Source organism: Manis pentadactyla, chromosome 7, assembly GCF_030020395.1.
Source record: "Manis pentadactyla isolate mManPen7 chromosome 7, mManPen7.hap1, whole genome shotgun sequence".
Lineage (NCBI taxonomy): Eukaryota > Metazoa > Chordata > Mammalia > Pholidota > Manidae > Manis > Manis pentadactyla.
This window is the reverse complement of record NC_080025.1, coordinates 13,919,301-13,945,875: the sequence shown is the minus strand read 5'-3', so window position 1 is coordinate 13,945,875 and position 26,575 is coordinate 13,919,301. Positions and strand designations below refer to the sequence as shown.

At 41.4% G+C, this 26,575-nt stretch overlaps 1 protein-coding gene and 1 non-coding gene across 8 annotated transcripts in view; both read right to left on the bottom strand.

Annotated features, from left to right (window-relative positions):
• Nucleotides 1-26,259, bottom strand: part of MTUS1 (microtubule associated scaffold protein 1) — a 137,306-nt gene extending 111,047 nt beyond the window's left edge. Inside the window, exons 1-2 of one of the 7 annotated variants that reach the window (XM_057505106.1) lie at nt 25,860-26,255; nt 20,941-21,028 (exon numbers count right to left, since the gene is read on the bottom strand). The gene's annotated coding sequence lies outside the window, so the exon portion shown is untranslated. Of the gene's footprint in view, nt 1-20,940; nt 21,029-25,524; nt 25,722-25,859 lie in introns of those variants that run through there. The other 6 variants (XM_057505107.1, XM_036894348.2, XM_057505110.1 and 3 more) reach the window with 6 other exon arrangements.
• On the bottom strand, nt 4,727-4,829 carry LOC118917016 (U6 spliceosomal RNA). The gene has a single exon (XR_005026640.1). It is a non-coding gene; the product is annotated as a U6 spliceosomal RNA (small nuclear RNA).
• Nucleotides 26,260-26,575: the final 316 nt, after the last annotated feature.

The window sequence follows — 26,575 nt, the reverse complement described above, 5'->3', positions numbered from 1 at the left end:
CGACACCTGAAATACATGCCAAGAAGTCTTGCAGGCAGGCAGTCTACACATGGAGTCAAACACTGTAACAGATGAACTTCTCCTGAAATTAAACACTGCTCTTAAGATAAATTTACTAGTCTCCTGTAAACAGGGCCCATCCAGGGAGAAGGAGTTGACTAACACATGATTAATTCATCTTCCAAGGTCTGGAGTATCTGAGTTCATTTAATCTACCACACTTCTCCTGTATGTGAGAAAACTGGTACAGAGAGAGAAAGATACTATTTCTGGTAGTGCCTCTACTGTGTTTTAACTCTAGAAGACACCATTCACACCATGTTCTATGGAGACAAAACCCCAGGGGTGCCGTTTCTATTGGAGATGATGGAAATGGTGTCCCTACAATCGTGCAACGTAGCCACCTTGATGACTTCCAGTTCACACAACTACCTGGAGACAGAACCAGGATTAGGCACTCTTACCTCCAGATCCTTTGACTCACCACCATCTTGTGTCATAAAAGTATGGGGAGAAGAAAGCAAAAACTTAATGGTGCATTTAGGATAAAACACAAATTTTTATCCTCTGTAACACTATGCATTTAACCACCTTAGGTGAAATGGCTCACAGACTAATCCTGCATTAACAAAATCAGACTAAAAGGAAAGCCTGCAGAAACTAGAGATAGAATAACTCGTTAAAAAAATACTGAAGATGCCCTATACCAATGTAATATACAAATAGTCTGCATTCCAGAGCTACAGCTAAACCAAGAGTACATACTGCGCTTGTATGATCCAGACCTGAATCTCTATTGTTCTCAATCCCCCACTGACCACACCACAAAGGAGATCCACTAAGATTCGTGAGCGTGACTGCATCTGCCAGAACAGAATCATCTCATCCTGGTTCCAGGAGAGGAGCCAGCTTCGTCTGTCTTGATGTCACACCAAGGAAGCAGTTCTGGCTACGACCACTGATGCCAATTAAGATAAGAAACCATTATATACAGGACTCCACTGGGTCTTAAAACAGATTACATTTTTCTACAAAGAGAATCTAGGCCAAAAATGAAACCCCCTATGTTCAACCTTGTTTGTAGCTCCAGTATCACTCAATGATAAAGATGACCTGGACACCAAGTAAAAACATTTCAGATCATTACGCAATAAATACGAGAGCAGTTCTTCCAATTTCTGCAACTCCAGAACCACCCGTGATTCATCGCAAAGAAACAAAGGGATAAGAGGTAGGGAGAAACAAAATAGACATACATCTTTGAAAAAGTAGTGGCCTAGGAACTATGTGAACATTATTTAACAAGATGACTTAATCCATTTAAGAGAATCACAGAGATTAAACCTCCGAAGACGTGTTCATAAGAAAGAAAAACCACATACTGTAAACTTAATCATCTTTCCAGTTTCCTAAGCATGTGTAATAATCATGCACATGTAGTTTTCCCTCCCTACTTGATCTGCAAATGTTAAATTAGGCTGACAAATTTATTTCTCTTTATTCCCTGACATGCTAGTGAGGATCCTAGAGAAAAAAAGTATACAGTAACATACATAGAAAGACTACCAAAACACCCCAAGAAAATGATGAATTAAACATTACTGGAAATCAATGTCTCTGAACTAAACCTTTAAAACATTTTGTGATGCCCCAGATCACCTACCCCAAGTGCAGCAGTTGGGGAAGGCTCTCTAAGAGTTATGCGAGCCACACAGTCATCACGGGCGGCCTGGAGATGCTTGGGGGTCATGGAGGCAAGTCAGATGGCCCAGGACCTGCATCAGAGGCCTTCATGCACACAGGCAAGGGGAGGGCAAGAGGCTGCACTCTGAACGTCACAACTGGGCCAGGACCCTCAGGAAGCACCCTCACGGCTCCCTAGTCACTAGCGTTTGTGTCCACCAGCACAGACATCACAGGTGAACGCATGTATCAACAGCTAGCACTTCTCAGGTGGAAACTTGGGCCTAAAGCACGACAGGTAAGCAGACTCAGGCTCAAAGAGACTCATTTTCAGAGCCCCTGCTCTGAACCGCTCTGCAGCCATGCTTCCTCCTTTCCGCTCCACGTACCTTGTAACACACCTTCGGCTAGACCGCTGGTGCAGGCAGTTCCCCACTGACAAGTGGGTTATCTTCCAACCTTAGTGTGCAAATTTACTTTAACTCAAAACCCATTTTCTTGGAGAAATGCTATCAATGATGATTAGGCTCCCAAACTGAAACCTATTTAATCCATAATGTAAGTAATAGTTCAGAAAGACTTACCTGGCCTTTAATATATATACAAAGACTAAGAAGCCAAGCCAAATGTAAGTTAGGGCATTGTTTCAATGGGAAAAAAATTAATTCCAAGTCCAAAAAGAGAATCAAAAAGTTACTTTTTCTATTTGAGTCTGGCTACCAGCACCCTTAGTCTTAGGAGTGAGAAGAGGATAGGGACTGGGGAACAGAAAGGGGGGACAGGCAGTTTTACCCTTTTCTGAAACAAAGAAATGGACCAGGAGAGAATCTCATTCTCCATCCTGCCTCCTTTTCTTCCCCTTCCTTCTTTCTTTACAATCCCAAATGGGACTAAGGCCTCAGGCCTCCCTTGCTCTAACAGACAGGTGGAGTGGCCTTTCCTGGTCCATGTGTCAGGGAGCACATGGCCAATGTGAAAACTCCAAGAGCAGATTTCTACTTCAAAAGATAAAATCTGCCATTTTTCAATGTCTTCCACCAAACAGAGACCATGTTTTCTCCACTTACAATCCAACCTTAATACATACATGCAAGAGAGCTAACATAGGACCATGAATAAAATCAAGGAATGGAAACTTTAACTCAAAAGGTAACAACACACAAGCAAAGGACTTGAAGAGACCTTTCTCCAAAGATACGCAAATGGCCAATAAATTCATGACAAGATGCTCAACATCATTTGTCTCTAGAAAATGCAAATCAAAACCATGAGATACCACTTTGCACCCATTAGCATGGCTTTTATCAAAATGTTGGAGAGGATGTGAAGAAATTTCAACCCTCTTGCAGTGCTGGTGGGAATGTATTAGCAGCTGTGGAAAACAACTTGGTGGCTTGTGCAACAGTGCAACATGGAATCACCACATGATCTTTCTTGCATTCCACTCTTCTGTATACACCCAAAAGGATCAAAAGCAGAGACTCAAACAGTTATTTGTACAACCATGTTCAGAATAATCAAAATGTGGGAGCAACCCAAGTGTTCACTGACAGCTAAACGGACAAACAAAATATAGTTCATAATATAATGGAATATTATTCAGCCATGAAAAAGCAATGAAATTCTGATACATACTACAAATAGATGAACCTTGAAAACATGCTAAATAAAGTAAGCCAGACACAAAAGGACAAATAAGGTATGACTCTTCTTATATGACATATCTAGAACAGGCAAATTCGGAGAGACAGAAAGTAAACTAGAGGTTACGAGGGGCTGGGAAGAGGGGGGAATGGGCAGTTAGTGTTTAATGGGGTCAGTTTTTGGTTGGGATGATTTCTGGAATTAGAGAGTGGTGATGTATGCTGTGAATGTTCTCACTGCTGTGGAATTGTAAACTTAAGAATGCTAAAAATAGTAAATGTTGTTATGTATATTTTACCACAAAAAAAAAAATGGAAAAAGGTAACACGACAAACCTGAGCTAATGGCTTAGCTTCATTCCTTCCTCAACATTCAAAATCTACAGAAAAGGATAAAAATGCGATTCCATGTAACTTTGGGCTGCCTTGTGAATATTTGCAATCTCAAATGTCACACCCACAACTGGGACAGGTGTACACAATAGCACACCTCATCAAACTGCCCACAGAGGCACCACACAGCTGCCCGAAGAACACTTCTGAGCTAGACAGACACAGAGGAAGAATCCATTTGTATATATGGACAGATATGTGAAGGTTGCATGTTTTGTTATTAAAATCTTCTATTTAAATTCTCACTCTAAGAATCATAAAAAAGGTAAAATGATTTCAAAGACTAAAATGGTGGTAGTAACCTGAGTACATCTGCTAACAAAGATTTTTAGACAAAGTCATTTAAGATTAAACACTAGGACGAAAATCCAGCCCCCCACGGCTGACAGGCATTGGGCAGGTCCGTGGGGAGCTCAGGTACAGACTTCAGGTGAGGTGGCCCAGCCATCCTATGTGGCACCACCGAGGGCCTAAAACTCAAAAGTGAGTACAAGACGTAAACCCCACACCGGGTCACACAATGCACGAGCAGGCTCCTAGGCTGGCCCTGCAGAGTTAAATCCAAGTGCTTCCTACTGGGCCTCCCAAACCTGTCTGCACCATGTTGATATGATTCTCATACAAAGGCTGACGAAACCAACTCTACCTGGAACCCTCCGACTCAAGGCCCACTTAATAAGAAACTCCCAGAAGCCAGGGTTAAATAAATCTCAACTCGATTGCACCATTCCAAGAACAAGATATATAAACTTCCTTGTACTTAGAGACATTTCGGGCACAGTGCTTACGTAAAGCAAGCATTCAATAAACTCTTGACTGTAAATCGGATTTTCTTAGCCATCAATTAAACACAGGTAAAAGATCAAAACGAAAAAATGGTAAACTCTTTCTTTCATGTGATGAGAACTTTTATGATCTGCTCTCTCAGCAGCTTTTAAATATACAATACAGTATTATTTACTACAGTCACCATGGACAGTACATTACATCCCCATGACTTATTTTATAAAAATGTGGAATGCTTCATGAATTTGCATGTCATCCTTGTGCAGGGGCCATACTAATCTTCTCTATCACTCCATTTTCAATATATGTACTGCTGAAGCATGCATGTAAACTCCTTTTAGTATCTAAAAAAATATATTAAGAAATAGATACATGTCGTACTTTTCAAACCCCCTCCTCCTTTAAGACCTAACTGTAAGTGTCCTTTTGGAAAGCAACTTCAGTCATAAAAATGGATTTTACGTTATATTATTTTTAATGGAAAACTGAGTGTGGGCTTAGCTTACAGCAACTGCCTCTTGCTGTACATAAACAACCCCCTTTTCACTCACCGAGGTGGGCTCCCCCATTTGAACTGCAGTGAAATAGCTCTGGTGCAGACACCAACCTTATATGGGTCAGATTCTCTCTCCCAACACATGGATTTGCAATAGCTAGTGAGGCACAGCATGTCCCTGGAACTCTCAGGAACTGGAAAACATATAAATCCAAACCCCGTGGAGTTAGCCTCCATGCACCCAGAAGCAGACAAAGCTAGGCTCAGGAGAGAGGAAAACACTACCGATGCCCCAAGAGGGGCAGAACTGAGAAGCAAAGAGGGGGACCAATCGACTTGACTCGGTTCCTGACGACTTCCTTGACACCTGAGTTCTGGGAGATAATCCATACTCTCTGACACCTATCCATTTTTTGCTCAAGGTAAGCTGAATTTTTATTTCAACTAAGAGCCTTAAGTAACTGTTGCCAAGAATATATCATAGGAAAAACCTAAAGAGGATGTTTAGTGTATTTTCTACAACTGTGATGACTTAGGAACACTCTAAATGTCAACAGAGGTCTGATTAGAAAATTACAGTATAGTAACTCAATGAAACACAACCATTTAAGAACTATGCAGTTCACAAGACAACTAAGAAAAATCTTTGTGTGTTTATAATTGCAACTATGTAATATATACATAGAAAAAGAACATAGGAAAATGAAAACAGTAGTCATGAATGGGAGGATGTGGCTGTGGGTTATTGGTGCTGTTTTAATCTCCTGTTATTAATTAAAACCAGGAAGAAAAATCTAATTATTGCCCAAAACTAGAAACAACACAAATGTCCATCACTGGTGGATGAATAAAAAACTGCAGTGCTCCCAATTACTGAGCAATAAACACCACTGAGCAATACAAAGGCAGACCACTGATACACACAACAGAGAGGAATCTCAAACACGTATGCTAAGTGAAAGATGCCAGGCACAAAAGGCATATAATTCCATTTATATAGTACCTGGAAGGGCAAGGCCATGAGACCAGGACCGAGACTTGTGTTCGTCTGGGAGTCGGGGAAGAGGACTTCAAAGTGACACAGACACTTCTGGGGATGATGGAAGTTTCTCATTTTTTATTGTGGTTGGTGGTTATACGACTATATGTCAAGATTCGATGAACTGTCCACCTAAAAAGGTAAATTTTGCTGTATGTAATTCATTTCTCAATAAATCTGACTTTAAAATAGAGTAGATGCTGAGGTTGGAAACCAAGCCTGGAAAGCTACTGAGGCATCCCTACGACATGTTTTCTAACACCGGATGACATTCATTAGTCAAATTTATCTGGTGCCATCGTATGCCAAAGAGTCTGCTAGAAAATGAATAAAACATGCTGCACAAAAATAACAACTATACAACAGAAAATGTAGTTAATGAAGAAAAGCGTGAGCACTGTGGTTGCTACTATGGGAAAGGAGGTCTGAGCGAACCATGTCCAGTAGAGCCCTGAGGTGTACAAAGCAGGTAAGGAGGAGAAGGATGGAAAGGTTTTAAATGCAGCATTATATCAACTGTCAACAGTGACTCAACTGTTCACATATATGAATTGTAGTTACACTTAATATTTTGAGATGATGTGGTATGAAGCCTCCTAAGTACACACCTGGGTGAATGAAGGTCTTAAAACAGCAGGATGGGCTGCGGCCAGATGTAGGAAGTGTTTTGGATTTTTTGGACCTTCAAAGAGTATTGCTGTTCCCCCATTCATTGCCAGTATTTCAAAAATGATTAATAGCATCTATACGTTTCCCTGAAATGAGGGGCTACCTTAGGGAAATCTCATGTTCTGGCATTTTAAAGAGATACGTTGCTTTTACTTTTTGCTGACTTTACCATGGTTTCCTCAAGCTTATAAAGATTCTACAGGATTACACACATGTACACAGACAAGTACATACACACACACACCCAAAACATGAAAAAGTGAAGAGACGTGTTCCCTGTCTGATAAACCACACTCCACGCCATAGGGTTCAAGCTCCATGCCTCCTCCTCTTGGTTTCAGAGGCATTACTCTCTCCTTAGCCTCCCAAACTTGGAGGCGCTGCATGGCAAACGCCCCGGCCGGCTCTCTCTCTGACCAACAGCCAAATGTCGGGAGTAAGGCAGGACCAGCCCATAACCCTCTCTCTTCTGACATTCACAGTCTTGCTCTCAATACATTGCTTCATGACAACTCTCACAAGCCCATACCCTGCCCAGATCTTTCTCAAAAGCTCCAGATGTGAATATACAACTGTTAACTCCACATTTGCACTTGCATATTTAATGGACTTCTCAGGCTGCCTGCATCTAATAGAGAACTTCAGCTTCTAGACCCCCCACGGGCTTCCTTCCTGCCCCAGTGGTCCTTATTCTCAAAGACACGTCCATGCACCCACGTGCATGGTACCCAAGACTTTGGGGTCCGCCTTGATTCCCCTCTTTCCCAGTCACACCAATAGCAACTCCAATAGGTGTCACCTTTGAAATACATCCCAAATGCAATCATTTCTCACTTTCACTATTACCCCAGGTCGAAGCCATCACCATCTCTCAAGGGACAGCTGAGCAAATCAGCCACTTGCCTCTTTACATTACGTTCTCCACCCAGCAACCGCTATGACCCTTCTGAATTGTAACTCAGCTCGTGCAAATGCCCCCTCAAAGCCCATGATGGCCTCTTATCACACTTACCATAAAAGGACCCTAACCTAGAACAACTAGTAATAGCTTGGCCTTCATGCTACAGGTGAAAGAAAAAATTTCAAAGGCAAAGAGGGTGCTTGCTGTCACCCCCAGTTCAGATGATCCTGCTTAAAATTAAGTCAGTTCTCAGATGCACTAGCCGAACCCCTGCAAACCAATGCCCACCCATTCCTAAATCAATGTGTGTACCCACAAAATACTTGTCACCCCTTATCTAATAAGACCTACACACCTGCCCCAAGGCTGGGAGAGGAAAGGGGGCTCTTGGCCTTTTCACCACTGTTTAAATTACTAAGTGATCTGGTTTCACCTCAGGTAGAAAAAAAGTCTCTAAAATAAATATTATGTTTCCAATGTTACACTCACTTGGATAATAGCTATCATTCTGAAAAAATTATTTTGTGTCTCACTTTCACACTGAAGTTTCTTCTAGCCCATGTGCCTATGACATAAAATGTACACCATCTGTATCCAAAGGGTTATCGGTAAGCGTGTTCACTAACCCTCCCAGGAACTTCCATTTAAATGTGCAGGTCTTTGTTTAAATGACCCGTTATCTGCAAGTTTCCCCACAAGGCTTCAAGTCCTGTTCCCAGGCGGTACAGCAAACAGGGCAGGTCACTGTTTCCACTCCTCGAACATACTGTGACAACATTAAATACAAAATATTTTCTCGCAAATCAGAAATACCTAGAAATACATCCCTGCTGTGCCAGCCTCATTAAAAAAAATAATAATCTCAAGATTTACACTTTTACTATGTCTAAGGTTTTGTGGGGTTTTTTTTCTTTTATAAGTCACCCACTAAAACTTTCACCTTCCCCTACACAAACCAGGAAGGAAACACTCTCCTCTACCTAATTTTTTCACACACGTCTTCAGACACACTCCCTCCTTAGGGGATCATCTTCTGGCAGAAGGTCTGTGCCACTTAGCCCCTCCTCCTAAATTGTGGCTATTCTTAGGCCAGCGGCCCTTCTCTGATTCCTAACTTGGCCTGAGATAATCATGAGGCAGTATTTAGAAAGAAACCCTTCAGAAGCAGGAAATGTCCAAGAGGATTAGCAATGCTCGCAAGAATCTGCTAAAGGCTACAAAGTAGAACCCTAAGGATAGCAGGATTATGACCTTCATATCCCAGCCTACTACCCATCACTCTAGACCAAGGCTGGGCTTGCAATCCAAGTAAGCAACCCACAGTACCCCAGATTTCATCAGGTTAAAGATCAAAGCTGAAAAGAGATTTCCTATTCTTATGAGAATTGTAACCTATGTGCCAGAAAACTTAAGACAACTCAGGGATTTCCCTGCACCCCAAACATCATGTCCAGGAACAACACTGAGATTTCAGATATGTGTAACAGCCTTGGAAAGAGGTAGGTTTGATGAAAACATTCAAAGAAAAATTTAGTCATCTTTCAAAAAAAGAATGGCATACCAAGTCAGTGAAGTTAATTATCCCCTTCTCCTATTTATAAATATAACCATACAGTGTAACATCTGAAATTGGAACAGGCCTACCAGAAACACTAAATGCATCTGATGTTAAAACTCCACACCATCTATGCTTCACCTCTATAAAAGACAACTGTAGGAACATGAATTTCAAGTTAAATGTTTGATTGGTTTTCCATCTCACAACTAAAATGAAGCCTAAGAGCCTCAAACTAGGTTTGAGTAGTTTAACAACTGCAATTTCATGGGCAAGTACATTCAAAAATAGAGGGAAAAATATATTTATGTGTTTCATCCTTGTTACCTTTTCTCCAAGGACATCATGACATTTCAAAATCGATCTCTTTCATTCATCCCTAACTTGGATTTTGTAAAGAACCGTATGTCTCTTCTGAACCCACAAGTTTATAGTGTCAAAAATATTTGCTCTCCAGATTTCAAATGATAGCATTAAATCATGAAAACAGAAGGATTACACAGTGGCTCTACTATTTGGAACGACAAGCTGGCTTGACTCAGAGCTGCAGATCCAAGGGAAAAAGAAGGTTCGCTCCCCCGGCGTTGGCTGTGCAGTTAGCATCTGCTCTGGGCAGTCCCTGGCCCCGAAGGGGACTGCACCTTTAACTCAGGTGTCCTTCCTCCCTCCACGCTGCAGTTCCAGGACAGCTCAAGGTGAATGTGTGCCAGGAGAACCAAGGAACATGGACCTCAGGAAGCAAGAAACCCAGCCCGGCCTCTCCCCACCCTCAGAAGCAGACAGACACACCTCACTGCTCCAAAACTGGCCACATTTTGTATTTCTCAGGTGGAAATGGGAGAGCATGGAATCTTAGACTCTGTCCTCGATAGACTCGGAGAAATGATAGTGCAAATCTTTTTAAAAAGGAAGACATTGAATATGCATATTGTGCGATAGAAGGTTTTGGAAATTCACGAACTAGGCGTTATTAGCTTTATATTTTTAAGGCTAATGTGTTTAATACAGTCTTCAGCTCCATGAAAATGGTCCAAGTCTGGCTCTGACAGCCTGACTGTGACAGCCTTTAAAGTCATTGGTACATGAAGGTCATTTAAGACAGAAACCTCTATATAATTACCCTCAGCAATAAATTCCCAACAGAAATGACTCAGTAATATGATGACTCTATCATTAATGGCCATCTGCACCTTAGTTATAGCCAGCAAATTTCAAAATGACCAAGCCAGGACCTCTGTTTCCATTTGCACATATCTGTGCGCCCTCAAGACGTGACAGGCTGGCTCAGAGTGTAAAGGCAGAGATGGATATAATGAAGATTTGCACTTAAAAATGGAAGAGAGATGTTCTACTCATGCCCACTCAAGTAGTATTTGTGGAATTCAACAACTCAATTTCTTTAAATGAAGAATTCCAGTCTCTACTCATGCCTTTCCCAAAATGATTTCAACCCCTGTGCAAAGTACTTTTATCAGAAGTTAAAATAAAGGAAAATCTCTCTTTTGGAATACTACCTTCCTTGCTTAGCTGTTATGCGCAAGATGGCAGTGTGGTTTAACTTAATCTGCATTTACAGTTGCAAATAATTCTATTCTCCACCATTATATAAATGTCAGGTGCTTTAGTTAGCAATCCAAACCTTACCAACTTCCTTACAACTCTTAATACTAGACTTTCAAGCATGGCATAATCTTTATGTAATTTTTATTCTGTTCAGAACCGCTAACCAGAGAAGCTAAGAGGGGGTCTGTTACTCTACGCACCGCCCTGCCAGTCTCCCCTTACCCCTGCTAAAGCAGCCTTTTACTACAAGAGCTTTCATTCATTCATTCAACAAACATTCATTACTCGCCGACCATGGGCCAGCTGCTCTGCTAGGGACACAATGGTGAAGACAGTCCCTGTCTTCAAAGAGAATTCAAAGAGCCTATAGTTCAGTTGAGACAACAAAGAACAAGTAAATAGCTGCAAAGCTGCAATAATAGAACTGACCACAGCCCGTGGAGACGCAGAGGATGGACTCCGCCACTGCAGGCACAGAGGGAATGAGGGCGTGCAGCTCCCTGAAGCTGAAGCTTGGGCTGAGGACATGGAACAGGCTGGCGAGTGCTTCTCAGCCTCTGACATTTCATGAACTAGCAGATTTCCCTTCCCCAAATCTGGAAAGATGACCTGGGTAAGTCAGCTTTTAACTCTGCCACTAAGGACACTTCAGACAAAATAACTTTGTACAACCACCACCACATTATGAAAGGACATTTTAACACAGAAATGAAGGGAGAACACAATGAAAGAATAAAGAACATTCTTTTGGTTTAGATCATGAAAGTCTAGCCTGATGAAAATCATACGTGGCATTTTTTCCATGTCACTGTATTATAGTGAACTTTCCATCACCAAGCACACCTGGTTCATAAATCCTTGGTTTGAGCTATAAGTTAAAGGGCAGCAAGGAAGAGGACAGAGAACAGGTAGGGAGGGTGCCGGACGGACACGAGGACTGCTCCCCACTCTCCAGGATGAGCAAAGAGGAAGACAAGTCAAAGGAAGTGTGGCCAATGGGTGGGGAAAGGCCTGAGTCACATCAAGGGAGGGTCCGTGCACGGTTGACCCCTCCAGTGGAAGCCAAAATGGAGCCACAGAAAGCAGGAGCTACTGAAGCCCTGTGGGTTGCACCTGGCGGACCCAGGTAAAGGCCAACCAGGATGAGCTGTGCAGTGGGGCCAGGAGGTCCGGAGACAGTATGCGACCCAGACAACCCTCACCCTAAAGCTCCTCCGGGACCCAGCACCATCCCCAGAGCAGGTGGACTAGGAGAAGAGAGAACAGCCCTGGAGAGCAAGCTTGAACTGACCTGACTTCAATCCTCGTTAGGGACTATGTGTGTGACTGGCACTATGACACACGGCGGGAACAGCTTGTCTTCTGGGAACCAGAAAGGAGCCAAGCACAGGGTGATCTAGGCAGGCGGGACACAGCACCCCAGCTCCCTGGGTTACTCAGGGACGCAGCCACCTCAAACCAGCTCCTACTGTTTCATAGCAAAAGGATACTTTGCAGAAAGAACATCAAAACGAGGTGGTTTATTTAAAGACCTTTTCCTAACAAAATTGGCAAGTATTAATGAGGAATAGCTGAACTATTCATTCCTCTCAGCTGAACTGAGAGGCTTCTGAATGTTAAAAAGACTCATGAGAGAAAAGACTGTAAAAAGGGGGGACCATCTCTCTCTGACACATTGTCAATTCCTATTCGCCTGCCCATCGTCAGCAAAGATTGCAGGGCCAGTAAAGGGGCAGGGGTGAGGGGGGGCACCTCTTTTGTGCAAAAAAATAACAATGTCAGTACATGCTGGCAGGTCCCATAACAGTCACCGTCTTCCCATCCCTCCTCCCCTTTTAGAGATATTGGTGGTGTTTCCCGAAGTTGAGTACCTTGCCCAGGAAAGAGTTAATAACAGTGGACATAAAACCCAGTTCAAATGTGTGCTCCTGGTTTCTCTGCACCCTCTGTCCCACAGCGATAAGATGGGCTGGCGTTTGGTAGCTCTGTCCAGTGTCACCCCAGCTCCACACAGCTGCTGAGACGTGGCGGGCATGGGTTACCCATGGACAGTGCCCATGTTTACTCAGGAACTGGCTTACTTACCTTGGGCAAACCAAAAATATCTTCGCCTTCTTTTCCTCCTCTGTAAAGATCCATGTAACAATGTATCTCCTGGTGTTGTTAAGAGTTCAGTGAAATTTTTGAAAACTTTCTAATTCACACAACTCCACTGTGAGTTGCTACTGTTACGGCTTCAACCACCTTGTGAAACAATTTTGCTCTTCTCTCACTTTATGGATGACCAAGGTTTGGCAGCTTGTCCCCAGAGTCAAGGGAACTCTCTGGGGTAGTGGTCATGTTCTGCATCTTGCTTGGTGGGTTGGTTACACAGGTGCATGTTCGTCAAAACTCATAATTGTACATATAAGCTAGGTGCACTTTACGGTACTTAATTTTATCTCAAAAAAAATTTTTCATATATATACCCAGTAAACAGCAGTATATACTCTGAAACACATCCATTAATTCATGTTGGAACCTAAAGAAGTTTTTGCTGGTTCTTATTCCATAATCCACTTTTCAAACCCATCCTTTCTACCTTACTGAAAACCAGGAATGTTGACTATACTTACTACCTACCATTTTCGTCTGATCTCACGGACCTCAAACCTGCCTTACTTATGCATAATTTTACATTTTACTGTTACCTCCTGAGCATATTCACCTAGACTGTCCTAGAGGAGCAGGTCTCTGGCTTTGACCCTGTAGGGCATGATGGCCAAAGACCTAAACAACCACCTTGAAAGGCAGTTCAGGACCACACAAGTGCCTATAGCCCCAAACCAACAGACTTCTGAAAACCTAAAACACTATCACTTGGCATTTCTTCCACATTTTTTGAGCAATTAAATATCAAACCCTTTTCTAAACATGCCTGATAGAAAGGTAAACAAAATCAACTTTTTGCTCTTATGGTTATGACATCGTATTGTGAATGACATCTGAAATCATAGACGATTTTCAGAATTTCCTCAAAAAGTAACGGTTTTCAGGAAAATCAGTAAGAACTGTTCAGACTAAGTTCCAGGATAGTGCTGAGTCAATACAGAAAGGACTGTCCCTATAAAACAAAATAGCTGAAATCAAACCACCATTTATACTCAGTACCCACCAGGGGCCACGGGCCACTATCAAGGATATGCAATTAGGCTGAAGAAGCAATTCAATGTCAAAACTCTGCATTCTTTTTGTTTCTAAGTTACACACAGCTAAAAAATTACCCAAAAGGTAGAACAGGTTGTTTGAGAGAAATGGAGGTAGACTGGGTATAAAGGGCAGAGATTAAGCTAAAATAAAATCTTTTTCTGGAAGTGCTAAATGCCTACAACAGCTCCTTGTTTAGAATCTTTCAGACAGTTGCCATATCTCTTCAAAGTCCACTTGGCTAAGAGGAAATAATTTTCCATTTGTATCATGCCAAGACCAGCTGAAGAATGGCATTGTGTGTGCGTCATTACGTAAACTGGCACCTCACACTCTATCTCCCAGTCTTCATTAAACATCAACTTCCCGTACCCTTTACTTGAAAATAATTACCTACTTTTAGGCTTTCCACTGACAAACAAGAGTTCCTTAACAGGAGGTCAATGTGTAAACACATCTAACTCACAGAACCAGCCCAAAGGAAGAGCCACACTCCCTAGAGGGGCCTACTATTCAAGTACATTCGTTAGAAGTCACTTTGGGAACAGAGAACGGTTGAACTTTAGGGCTAGAAACCAACACTGATAGGCAGGGTGTAACTGTGGTTTATGGGCATTCTCTTCCCAGTTCTGAATGACACCAGGCCTCACCTCCTAGTTAAATTTTTACCTGACATTAGCACTATCTGCCCAAGAATGACCTGCCTCCGTGTAACTTAAAATAAGGAAACAGGATTCAGAATTTCTATTAGAAAAGTATTTCAGAAAAACTAGTGTCTATTCGACATAAATGACCTTGGATTCTACCTGTAAAATGGATACCTTTTGCAATAATACCCAAAAGGTTCAGATGATTCTTTTGATAGAATTTGATTTGGTTCTTTTTGAAAAAGCAGTGTGAAAACTATAAAATCTCAGAAACATATCATGGTAATGATCTATAACAATTTTCCATTAGTGCAACTGATCTTAATGTCTTACAAGATTAAACAGTGTTTTGTGTCCTGTAGTTAGAAAATGGAAAAACAATAAACCATAATTCTAAGCAATGTCACCTGAATTTTACATATTCAAACTACTGCATGGTTTTGATTCCATTTCAGCACCATTGTGAAGAAAATCCTAACAACAGTAGTGACTGATTCCTTGTGACATTAAACGTGATCAAGTTACAGTATCAGGGTGGGGAACAGACCAGGAGGCAAGACTGAGTCCTAGGCCTGGTTCTATGACTTACTCAGCATAACACATTTATCCAAATAGGTCCAGTCCTCAATTTCCCCACATAGCAAACAGCTCACCCTGTCTACCTCACCGAGTTTGATAATTGAATCAAGTATCCTTAGTGTTACATTTACAAGGCTCTTTCACAAAGTGAAAAATTCAGAATTGCCTTAGTACTAATATATATGATTGGTAATATTTTACAACCAAAAGTCTTAAATATGAATGTTGTAGGACTAAGTTACAGGTTAAAAACTAGAACAGAGGGTAACAGTACTTTAAATCCACAAGTGCCTTATTGGTTCAGTTATGACTCGACTCTAAGTGCTTTTCAAATGTGCTGATAGAAAACCTGCAACATAATTCACAGACTTTAGCAAAGATGAAAGTATGTGCTTCTATTAAAAAAAATAGAGCTCAAATAGAATAAAATATCAGCAACTCACTAAAGTGAGTACTACAGTGCTCTAACGAAAACCAAGAGGTGAACTAGCTGGTATCCAAGAATAATCTCAACAGTTACTGGTGGTACAAACCAATAATTTTTAAGGAGGAGGGAAAGTACCAGGCTTCTGAGCCCAGAATTTAATTGCCCACAGAACCAAGCAACACCCTCATCAAAGTTGATCTGAGAAAATTAAAGGACACTTCCTATCCATGAATCTGAAGAGGTGCCATACATCCAGCACCGGGGTAGAGTCACCCCAGGAGACAGGTATTATCCCTACCATCCCGACAAGGGGACAGGTACAGAGGCAATGAAGTAATTCACCCAAAGTCACGTGGCTAACACAGACACGAACCCAACTTGGATTAACTTCTTACTCTGTACACTCTGCATTATATTCCTGTATCAAATGTTCTGGATTCCAGGAGTATTTTGTCCAATTCTATAACAAGTATGTCTCCAAGCTTTCATCATGCACACGAGGGTAATAAAAATCTAGCTAAATGTTGAAATACCTGTTTTATTATTACTCCAATGTTAATTTTTAAAAAAAGGAGGAAGGAGATAAAAAGCAATACCCTGCCCTGAAGGATTCTACAAGTCAAATATATCAGTTATAATTTTAGCCATGCACCTATAAGATTATCAATTTTAAATGTTCAGCATAACAAGGTATAATCAACACTTTCTAACATAATAGTTATATCCACAATGTAAAAGCATTTAAAGTTTTTCATAGAGAAATGATGGATTTTCCCTTCTCCATTCCCTTTTCACTGACTAGACCCATTCTTCTTACACTGCAACTAAGATAAGTTAGTCAATCCCTCTGCATGGCTGTCATGTCATTAATATCTCCATAAAGCAACATCAGAAAGTTTAAAGCATTAAATGAAAAATTCAATACCTGAGAATATATCAAATTTAATAACCACCAGCAATTCCAGCAAAGTGTCAAAAAGCTTTACAGAAATACAAAACTACTATGAAACAAATCTTATTAAATGTAGTAAGAGAAAGCAATCCCCGACTGAAAATTCATCTGAATTCCTCAAGATGTAAATATTTATTTCTTTAAATAAGAAGTTGCCCAAGTCCCTGTTCATGAGAAATTGTCGACCTGTGACTATCTGCACAAACGGAGAATCAAGTATCACTCGCAGAATTAATTCCTACCCATATTTGCACATGGGTGTGACAGACGTTCTGAGAAGGGTACTCATAAGAGAACAGAATTATAACTCAGAAAGAATAGGAACCTCACACCTTCCAGATGTATACTGTCCTAACTCTACGGCACTGTCTTTCAGAGGCATGGCTGGGCTGCCTCCCTGTCTCTGCTTGCTGAGTATATCACAGTGGATGAGGAAGGAGGGAAGTCGAGAAAAGCTGTAAGGAAATTAATATTTCTGGCTTAAAAAACCTTCTAGTAGCTCAAACTCCCATGCCATCAGAGCACGGATGGCCACATCTGGTGCAAATAATTATTAAAGTGCAAGGGTACCCACATCATAAGGTGTAGACCCTCTCCTCAAGAAGCACACAAGATGTAACAAAAAGATACTGGACAAGTATCACCAAAAAGATTACCCAGAGATGATAAGTGAAGCCAGAGACTGCAGTCTTAAGTATCTTGCTGCTTGACTCTGGGAGAAGGAAAACAGTAAGCATGTGGTGTCTTTAGATTACCAAAACTGTTAAGACAGCCTTAGATTTACCAAAATGTGGTCAAGGAAGCAGGCAGAATTCCCAATGTAGAGCACAACTTTAATGACCTGGGGGGACTATTTCTAGCAACCTGCACTCTTACCAACATTTCCAAAACTGCACTTTTCACGATGTTTGAGGCTGTTCTGCCGACTCCTACCAGGGTCCAACTGTTTCCATATCTGCACACTTCAACCTTGCACAGCGTCTGGCCCATACAAAGTGCTCAAAACATAGTTTGAGGCTGATGAAAAAATCATACTTAAGATTCTACCAGCAAAGATTTTTAATCATTTTTTATTTGCCATTTAATGTGAAAACAATCCTAATTATACACTATGCATAAGTCATTTAGTTCTCCAAATGGAATCCAGATTTAGGACCTAATATAAAACATGCATTTTTCTAGGTAAATAGGAAAACTTATCCTGTTTAACCTCTTTCTCCTTTCCCCAACCCTTCTATCACCAGAAAGTAGGACTTCTGTAATCCTCACTTGAATTAGTCTATTAAGTTAGTAGAAATGTGCAAATACGGTTGAATTCTGTTAATTTGTCTAGGAATGAGATGACTATAGTGTAATGTAGCAGTTCACTGTATCACAAAAAAACAGACATTTTATACCACAAGGTGATTTAAACAGTAATTATTCTGGTGAATATAACTCAATCAACCTGACACAGAAGCTAGGGGAAGGGGTTGGTGGGAAGAGTCCATCTCTTATATGACATATCTATACAGCCTGCTATTTTTGTTCCATGAAGCTAGCCAAGTGAGCTGTGCTTTAAAAGGATGTGCAGTTCAACTTGGTATCATGAATGTTAACAGTCACCAAAGCAATCTAACATAAACATAAGAGAATTTCTCAAAAGGCATCCAAATTGGTAAGGAAGAAGTAAAATTGTCACTATTTGCAGATGACACAATGTAGGAAATCCTAAAGACTCCACAAAAAAACTATTAGAATAAATGATTTTAATAAAGTTGCAAGATATAAAAGTCAATGTACAGAAATGTTGTGCTTCTACATAATAAAAATGAACAGAAAATTAACAACCCCATTTACAACTGTACCAGAAAGAATAAATTACCTAGGAATAAATTTACCAAGGAGGTGAAAGACCTATACTCTGAAACTAAAAGACTGATGAGAAAATGACATAGATAAATGGAAATACATACCATGCTTATGGAGTAGAAAAAGTAATATTTAAAAAATGTCCATAGTACCTAAAGAAATCCACAGATTCAATGCAATCCCTATCAAAATACCAATAGCATTTTTTTTTTAAACAGAACTAGAACAACTAATACGAAAATATGTATGGAACCACAAAAGACCTTGAAGAACCAAAGCAAGCTTGAGAAAGAAGAAGGCTGGAGGTATTATACTCCCTGATTTCAAACTACACTACAAAGCTATTGTAATCAAAACAGTATGCTACTGGCACAAAAACAGATACACAGATCAATGGAATAGAACAGAAAACCCAGAAACAAACCCACACTTATATGATCAATTAATCTAAGACAAAGACAGCAAGAACATGCAATGTGGGAAAGACAGTTTCTTCAATAAACAGTACTAGGAAACTTGGACAGCTACATGTAAAAGAATGAAACCCGGCCACTTTCCTAAACCATCTACAAAACTAATCTCAAAAGAGATTAAAGACTTAAATATAAGACCTGAAACCATTAAACTCTTAAAAGAAAACACAGGCAATAAACTCTTAGACATGGGCCTTAGCAATTTTTTTCTCGTTACATCTCCTCAGGCAAGGGAAACAAAAACAAACAAGTGGGACTATATCAAACTAAGAAGCTTCTGCACAGCAAAGGACACCATTAACAAAATGAAAAGACAACCTACTGTACAGGAGAATATATTTGCAAATGATATATCTAATAAGGTTTAATACCCAGAATATATTTTTAAAAATCTTACACAACTCAACACCAAAAGGCAAATAATCCAATTAAAAAATGGGTAGAGCACCTACATAGACATATTCTCAAAGACAACATACAGATGGCTGACAGACACATGAAAAGATGCTCCACATCACTATCAGGGAAATGCAAATCAAAACCACGATGATACACCATCTCACACCAGTCAAAATGGCTACTATCAAAAAGACAAGAAAGAACAAGTGTTGGCAAGGATGTGGAGAAAAGGGAAGCCTTGTGCACTGTTACTGGGAATATAAACTAGTCCAACCAGTATGAAGGAACAGTATGAGGGCTCCTCAAAATACTAAAAAGATAAATACTATATGACCCAGTAATTCCACTTCTGGATATTTACCTGAAGAAAAAAATACTAATGCAAAAAGATATATGTACTCCTATGTTTATCACAGTATTTACAATAGCCAAGATATGGAAGTAACCGAAGTGTCCATCAATAGGTAAATGGATACATAAACATGATACACACACACACACACACAAATGACATATATATATGTATATACATACATAAACACATAATGGAATATTACTCAGCCATAAAAAAGAATGAAATCTCACCATTTGCAATAACATAAATGGACTGAGAGAGTATTATGCTAAATAAGTCAGAGAAAACAAATACCATGATTTCACTTACGTGAGGCATCTAAAAACAAAACAAACACACACCCAGTAACAGAATCATAAATTAAATACAGAGAACAAATTGGTGGTTGCCAGTGGAAGGAGGTGGGGAGAACAGGCAAAATACGTGCAGGGGATAATGAGTTACAAACTTCCAGTTATGAAATAAGTAAGTCACAGGGATGAAAGGTACAGCATGGGGAATATTGTCAATAACATTGCAATAACCTGGTATGGTAACAGATAAGAACTATACCTACCATTATGAGCATTTTGTAATGTATAGAAATGTCAAATCATTATGTTATACACTTGGAACTACTGTGTCAACTATACTTCAGTAAAAAAGAATTTCTCATTTGTCACTCAACACTGCTAGACACATATAACTGCTCTTTGAAATAAGGGTAAGAAGTACAGATTTTTCCTTCATAATTGGTATATATGTAAATAATGCCTGAGCTAACTATTGCCAAGCATAGAATACAAGCTAACAACACGGGAGTCAAGACTTAATGAACAACTGCCAGACTTTCAGCCATATGTTTACATAATATATTTTTACACTTTTCCTTCCCATTCTTCTAGTAAGTGTGACTCTCCCAGAGGAATTCCTTTCTCAGTACCAACTTAGGACACATACATCCTGAAATGTTTTAGTTAATTGTAGAAGATCAGGGTAATTATGGCTGATTGATCCTTAATCTTAACCACTAATTTTCTTTTCTTTGCAATGAGCATAAATATAAATTGACAAGGTGCAAATATTTAAAAGTACTAAAAAAGAAGGATAAGTTAACAGCTTAAAAACCCTCTTTCCAAGGCACCTTCTGTAGAAGATGGCAACATTCTCAGTCGGTTTTCTTCCCAGCCTTTGCCTTCCTTTTGCTGTGTGCGCACTGTGGGAGGCTGGCCAGGTCTGCCCTTCTGCTCAGCACAACTCTTACATGAAATCAGTACAATTTCAGGCACAATTACACAACCTGCAGTCATTTTTCTTGCAACCACTTTGCCCTCTGCAGCTTGCTTGAGAAACTTACGACTTACACATCACCTTCTTTCACTGCTCTTGAAGAATACGGACATACTCCAGAGATTGCAGGTTTAGGTCCAGACCGCTGCGATAAGGCAAGTACTGCAATGAAGGGAGTCAAGTGAGTGCTTTGATTTCCCACATATAAAAGTTATGTTTACAATATAGTCTGTTAAGTGTGCAATAGCATTATATCTAAAAACAACACACACACCTTATTAATTAAAAAACACTTTACTGCCAAAAAATGCTCACCATTATTTGAGCTTTCGGTACATGGTAATCCCTGACCACTGATCACCATAACATATAATAATGAAAAAGCTTGAAACGGGGAGAATTACCAAAATATAACACAGACACACGATGCAAGCAAATGCTGTTGGAAAAATGGCTCTGACAGGCTTGCTCAATGCAAGGTTGCCAAAAACCTTCAATTTGTAAAAAATGCAGCATTGGTGAAGAGCCATAAAACAAAGGTCCAATAAAACAAGGTATGTCTGCATGCAACCCTACTAGAAAAGTGAACATGTTTCCTCAAGAGAAACATTAAATGACTTTAAAACTATCTTTACTTAGTTTAACTTGACCATGAAATTAAACTTCTAGAAGAAAGGTAAGACGTGTGATTTTTCTTTTACTCACATAAGTTCTGTGTACACAAGAACATTCATCAGTTTAAATATGGGGCTGTTAGCAAGGCTTAAATACCATTTATCTTCAATTAATACTTTTTTAGTTCTCTTCAATATGAGACTTAAGCTGAAGGCTAAGGAAAGCCTACTAGCTTTAATGGAGAGTAAGGCTGCCCTGGAATCAAAGATTTACACGCAAATATGTTCTTCTGAAGGGCTTGAAATCTATTAAATAAAACACCTCTAGGTTTAACCTTGTTTACACTCTATGTTTGTTGAGCAAACACTTTCTTCCCAGATGCGTTAAAGTCAGACACCAGGGCAATCACAAACTGCAAAGTAGCTTATGGTGTATGAAAATTAAGTTTTATTGCACTTATCTACAGAGTAATGATTAGCCCCCAAATCTGTCATCTCCAAAATGGAAAAACCTTTTCCATCCATGACAGGAGGTCATGCACTAATATCACGGGTATCTGACCACATTAAAGAGTACTAACTGCTGATTGCAAAGAATATTAAGATTTTTTAAAAATAACTAACATCAGGACAATCTTTGTAAAATTTGGTTTACAGATACACTTTCAGAAGAAGTTGCCAGTCAAATTTAGTTACTGGTCATCCTGGACTATTCTAAGTCAAGTAAGGAGAGCTCTGGTCAAAGCAGTCTTCTCAGAACCACATTTCAGGCTAGCTACAGTCATACCGTGTCGTCTACCCTTCTTTTCCCGCAGGGTAAACTCACTCAAGCTACAGTCATACTGTGTCATCTACCCTTCTTTTCCGACTCATTCATTCACATGATTCCTCCTCAACTTCCCAGGCGGCTGAAAGCCGCCCACCCCAAGCTCCTGCCAGCTAAGTGGTGGTGGTCTCCAGACGAAGGCTGGATTTAAGTGCCCCCAAACACACATGCTGCTCTCCACCCTCATCGTCACGTGGCTTATTCATAGGCTCAAAAAGATGGAGAGTGAAAGAAGGTGCTGATGGGGAGCATGCTCAGTGAGGTCTACAAAGTCCTCTAGGTATACTTAATCTTCCATAATATGGGGAGATAACTCAAACCTGGCAAATCAGGAAGGTTTTATTGTCCCTCTTCAAATAAATATTTTCATCTATGAGTAGTATTGGAAATTTGGGAAAAATTTTAAACTACGTATATATCGACCTGGAGACCCAGAAAAGACTCGTATCAACAATTCAAGATGAAACTACAATAGTGAGTGTAAAAAGAACAATCTGGCAAAATACTACTACAAATGAACAGGTAAAAATAAATGGACTGTGAGCCTGAGGTTCCATAAGCACAAAACAGCGTATCTGAAAGACTTTCATTCCCTGGGCCTTGAAACTTTCTATTCTGATTTTGAAGAATGTTGTTCTAAATGGTACGTACCATATACAACTATTACTCATCAAAAAACACAACCTGTTTTGCAACAGTCTCTACTCCAGGATATGGAGGTTCTTATAACAGATTAAAAGAATTTTACTCAGAAATTGGGTGTTGGGGGAGAGTCAGGGGGTGAGGGGAAGATTTTTTTTTAAGTCTTCTGCCACCATGTATACGGTTCTTAATGTTTGTTTCAGAAGTGTTAAGTTTTGTTTTTGAGAAAAGTCAAACAGATCTGGCTACATAAAGTATTGAACTTCTATAAGTCAAAACCCATAGTCACACGCTAAATAGGTCTTTATAAAGCAAAGACAAAATGGGAAAAAATACTTGCAATATGAAAGGCAAAAGTTCACTATCAATCCATAAAAGGCTCTTATGAATTGATAGAAAAATACTATTACCACAGGGGAAAAATTTGGCCCTACATTCAATTAAAAGGGAATAAAAATGGAAAACAACTCGACTTTTTGGTATTTGACATCATTTTTAATTTAAAAAAATGGAATTGAAATATCAAGACAGCACTGTTCATCTATAAAACTGGTGAGAATTATTTTTCCTTTTCTGGATGATTCCCCATATTACCAAGAATATAGTAACACGGGTATCCTCTCAGTGCTGGCGGGAGCACATTTTGGTGAAACACTTTTTGGAAAGCAAATGGTCAATCTGTATCAAAAGATTCTTGAGATATCTGTACTTCAAGGACTCCACCCTAATGAGATACGCCCTGCAGATACAAGTTTTATAAAGGATGTTTGTTGCATCAGTGTATCTTCAGTAACAGTAATTGGAAATAAAATAGAAGTTCAGGTACAAGGAAATGGTTAAATTTTTACATCTATTTAACATAAAATTATGTAGCCACTGAAATAAGATTCATGAAGAACTGTAATGACCTGGGAACTTTTTAATGATACATTAAGTAGAAAAAAATCAGCATGCAACAGTATATTTGTATAAATTATGTGGCTAAAAAATAAATGTATGCTATACATTAGTAAGTATAAAGAAAATCGTAATTGTGATTATCTTTGGATTGTGGGACTAATTCTTAAACTTTTTCTTAATCTATGAATTTGTATACAGCAAGCATGCATTACTTGTGAAACCATAACAAGGCCAACAGAAGAGAGCTATTTAAGCTTTTTATACACTTAAGTCTATTAACTGCATGCAGTTTCATTTCCAAGAAATACTGAAACATGACCAGAATTTTATAATCCTATGAAACACTCCAAAATTGTAACCTTGATTTACTGATATGCAATTAGAAGGTTCAGATCTTCTCCAAGCACTATTTTCTCAATGATTTTTAAAAGAAATGGAAAAGTTGGTGCAAGAACTATACATTATTTTAAACTAACTTACACTCCTAAGTTTTTCTTTTTAAGGATAAGTAACTAGTTCTAATCATTTATTTATATAACTTTCCTTACGTAATATTGTACTTTAGAAAGTCAATAGAAGCACTTTACACATTGTAAAACACCGTACACACAAGGCATTACTGTTTCAGTTTAAATTGTCCATCATTTTCTCTCCTAATTATTACTGAAAAAGAAGTCTGTCTGTAGAATTGCAATTCTAACTACGCAATTCCTTTTAGGGTTAACCACAGTTATCTGGGTGTCCTTAAGGAGGTGATAGGTTCCCAGGAAGTAGAGAATCTATTTCCCCTCCTCCTAGCCAATTTCTACTTCCCCTCCACCTACATTCTCTACCTTCTTCCCTCCTTCCCTCCAACCCCACTAACACCTGCATATGCCCGCACTCCACCCCCAGGGCTGAGGATTTAGTGTGATGACTGAATTCGATCACCGGGCACATGACGCTTTCATCCCACCTGTTTTGCCTAAGACTGATTTTATTCAAACACACACACTAGATTTCCTTTCTTAGCACACTGTTTAAAACAGCATTTAATGGAGTATGTGAAACTTTATGCAGGTTAAATGAAGAATTAATCTCTCCATTCCTACTCCAAAAAAAATTATTCCACGTCAAAATCAGCAAGTAACTTAAGAGTGCGTCTTGAAAAAGAGGAAAAACTTATTGAAGTAAATACTTAAGTCCACCAATTACTACAGTGATCAGGTTAACCTCAGGAGCGGATTTTTCACAAGCGAACCGCAGGAAGCACGGGACGAGGGAACCTTGGGAATTGCAGCCCCATTAATGCCACATTTTCAGCCCTGATCGCTAATGCTGAGCAAGGGCCCCAGAGAAACGCCCCGCGAGGAGGCTGGGGCTGCCGGCAGTCCGGGGTCTGGTGGCGGCTTCCGCGCGAGGGTACATGCCTGTCCGTCCGCGTAACTGGGTCCACCGTAAGCCCCTCGGCCGCTTCCAAGGTGACAGCGATGAGGTCCGCGCCGTCCCCCGCCGAGGGCCGCCGTGACCCACGTGAGCCCTGCTCTCCGCGGCCGCCGCGCTCTCCCCAACCTTTGGCACCCAAGCCCGAGGCCGCCCCGCCCCCAGCTCGGCCCCGGGAAGGGCGGGCGCCCCGCGTCCTCCCCTCCCTCGGCCGCGATCCCCGCCGCCGACCGGCGGGGCGGCGCGGGCCCCACCTGCTCACTTACGCGCGACTCCGCCGAGCCCCCCGCGAGCGTCCGGGGGCCCAGACGCGGCAGGGAACGGCGCCCTGGGGACCCTGGCGCAGCGCCCGGGCCCCCGCGGCCAGATCGGCGCCCCGCCGCACCTGGGGGCGCCCGGCCCGCCCCCACCCCAACCCCCACGCGCGGGCGCCGGCGGCTGCCAGGCGGGAGTCCCGAGTCTGCGGCGCCCCCGCCCCCGCCAGCCGCCTGGGGAGGAGCCGGGGCGGGATGTTCGGGAAACTTGTAAATAGAAACGCTCGGCCGCCGCTGCCCCTTCACCCGCTGCCGCCCCTTCCCGGCAGCCTCACCTGCGCTACGCCGCTGGAGACGAAGGCCGAGCGGCGTCCTGGGGGCTGCGCCCCGGGAAACTTGGAAGGTGCGCGGGCCGTGCTTCTGGACGCCGGCTGCGCTCCGCTCGGCCCCACTGGCGCGCCCGCGTCCGGCTCCCAGGGCCCCGCGCGCTCCCGCTAAATGCCGCCGCGCCCCACGCCCGGGGCTCTGCCCGCGACCGCGCCGCACCTGCTGCCACGTGCGACGCGGCGCCCGGGGCTGCGCACCTGGCTGGACCGCGCTTGCAGACCACGCAGGTGCTAGCGGATCACCGAGCTCTGCCGTGCCCGGCAGGGCTGCTGAGCGGACCTGCCCCGCCCGCCCTCCCGCCACCTGTGCTGTGGGTGCGACCTCCCTGGCTTCCCGCTTGGCCCGGGGGCGGGCCGACGGTGGGCCGGGCGCGGACGCGGGGAGTGGAAGGTTGCACAATTACCAGGGCGGGGGTTTGCAAGGAACCAGCCGTGATTGCCTCTCCGGAGTATCCACTCCTGGTCTGTATTATTTACGTACTTCTGAGAGGTTTACCAGCAAACACCCACTAAAGCTTAAAGTGAGCTCCAGCTGTTCGATCTTCGAATAAGAAGTGGAAAGGGGAATAGAATACCAGGGAGAGAAACGAGGCCAGACCCACTTTTCTCTAAACACAAATTAAGTCTTGCCTCTGCTAAACTGAACAAATTTCACCTATAGGCAT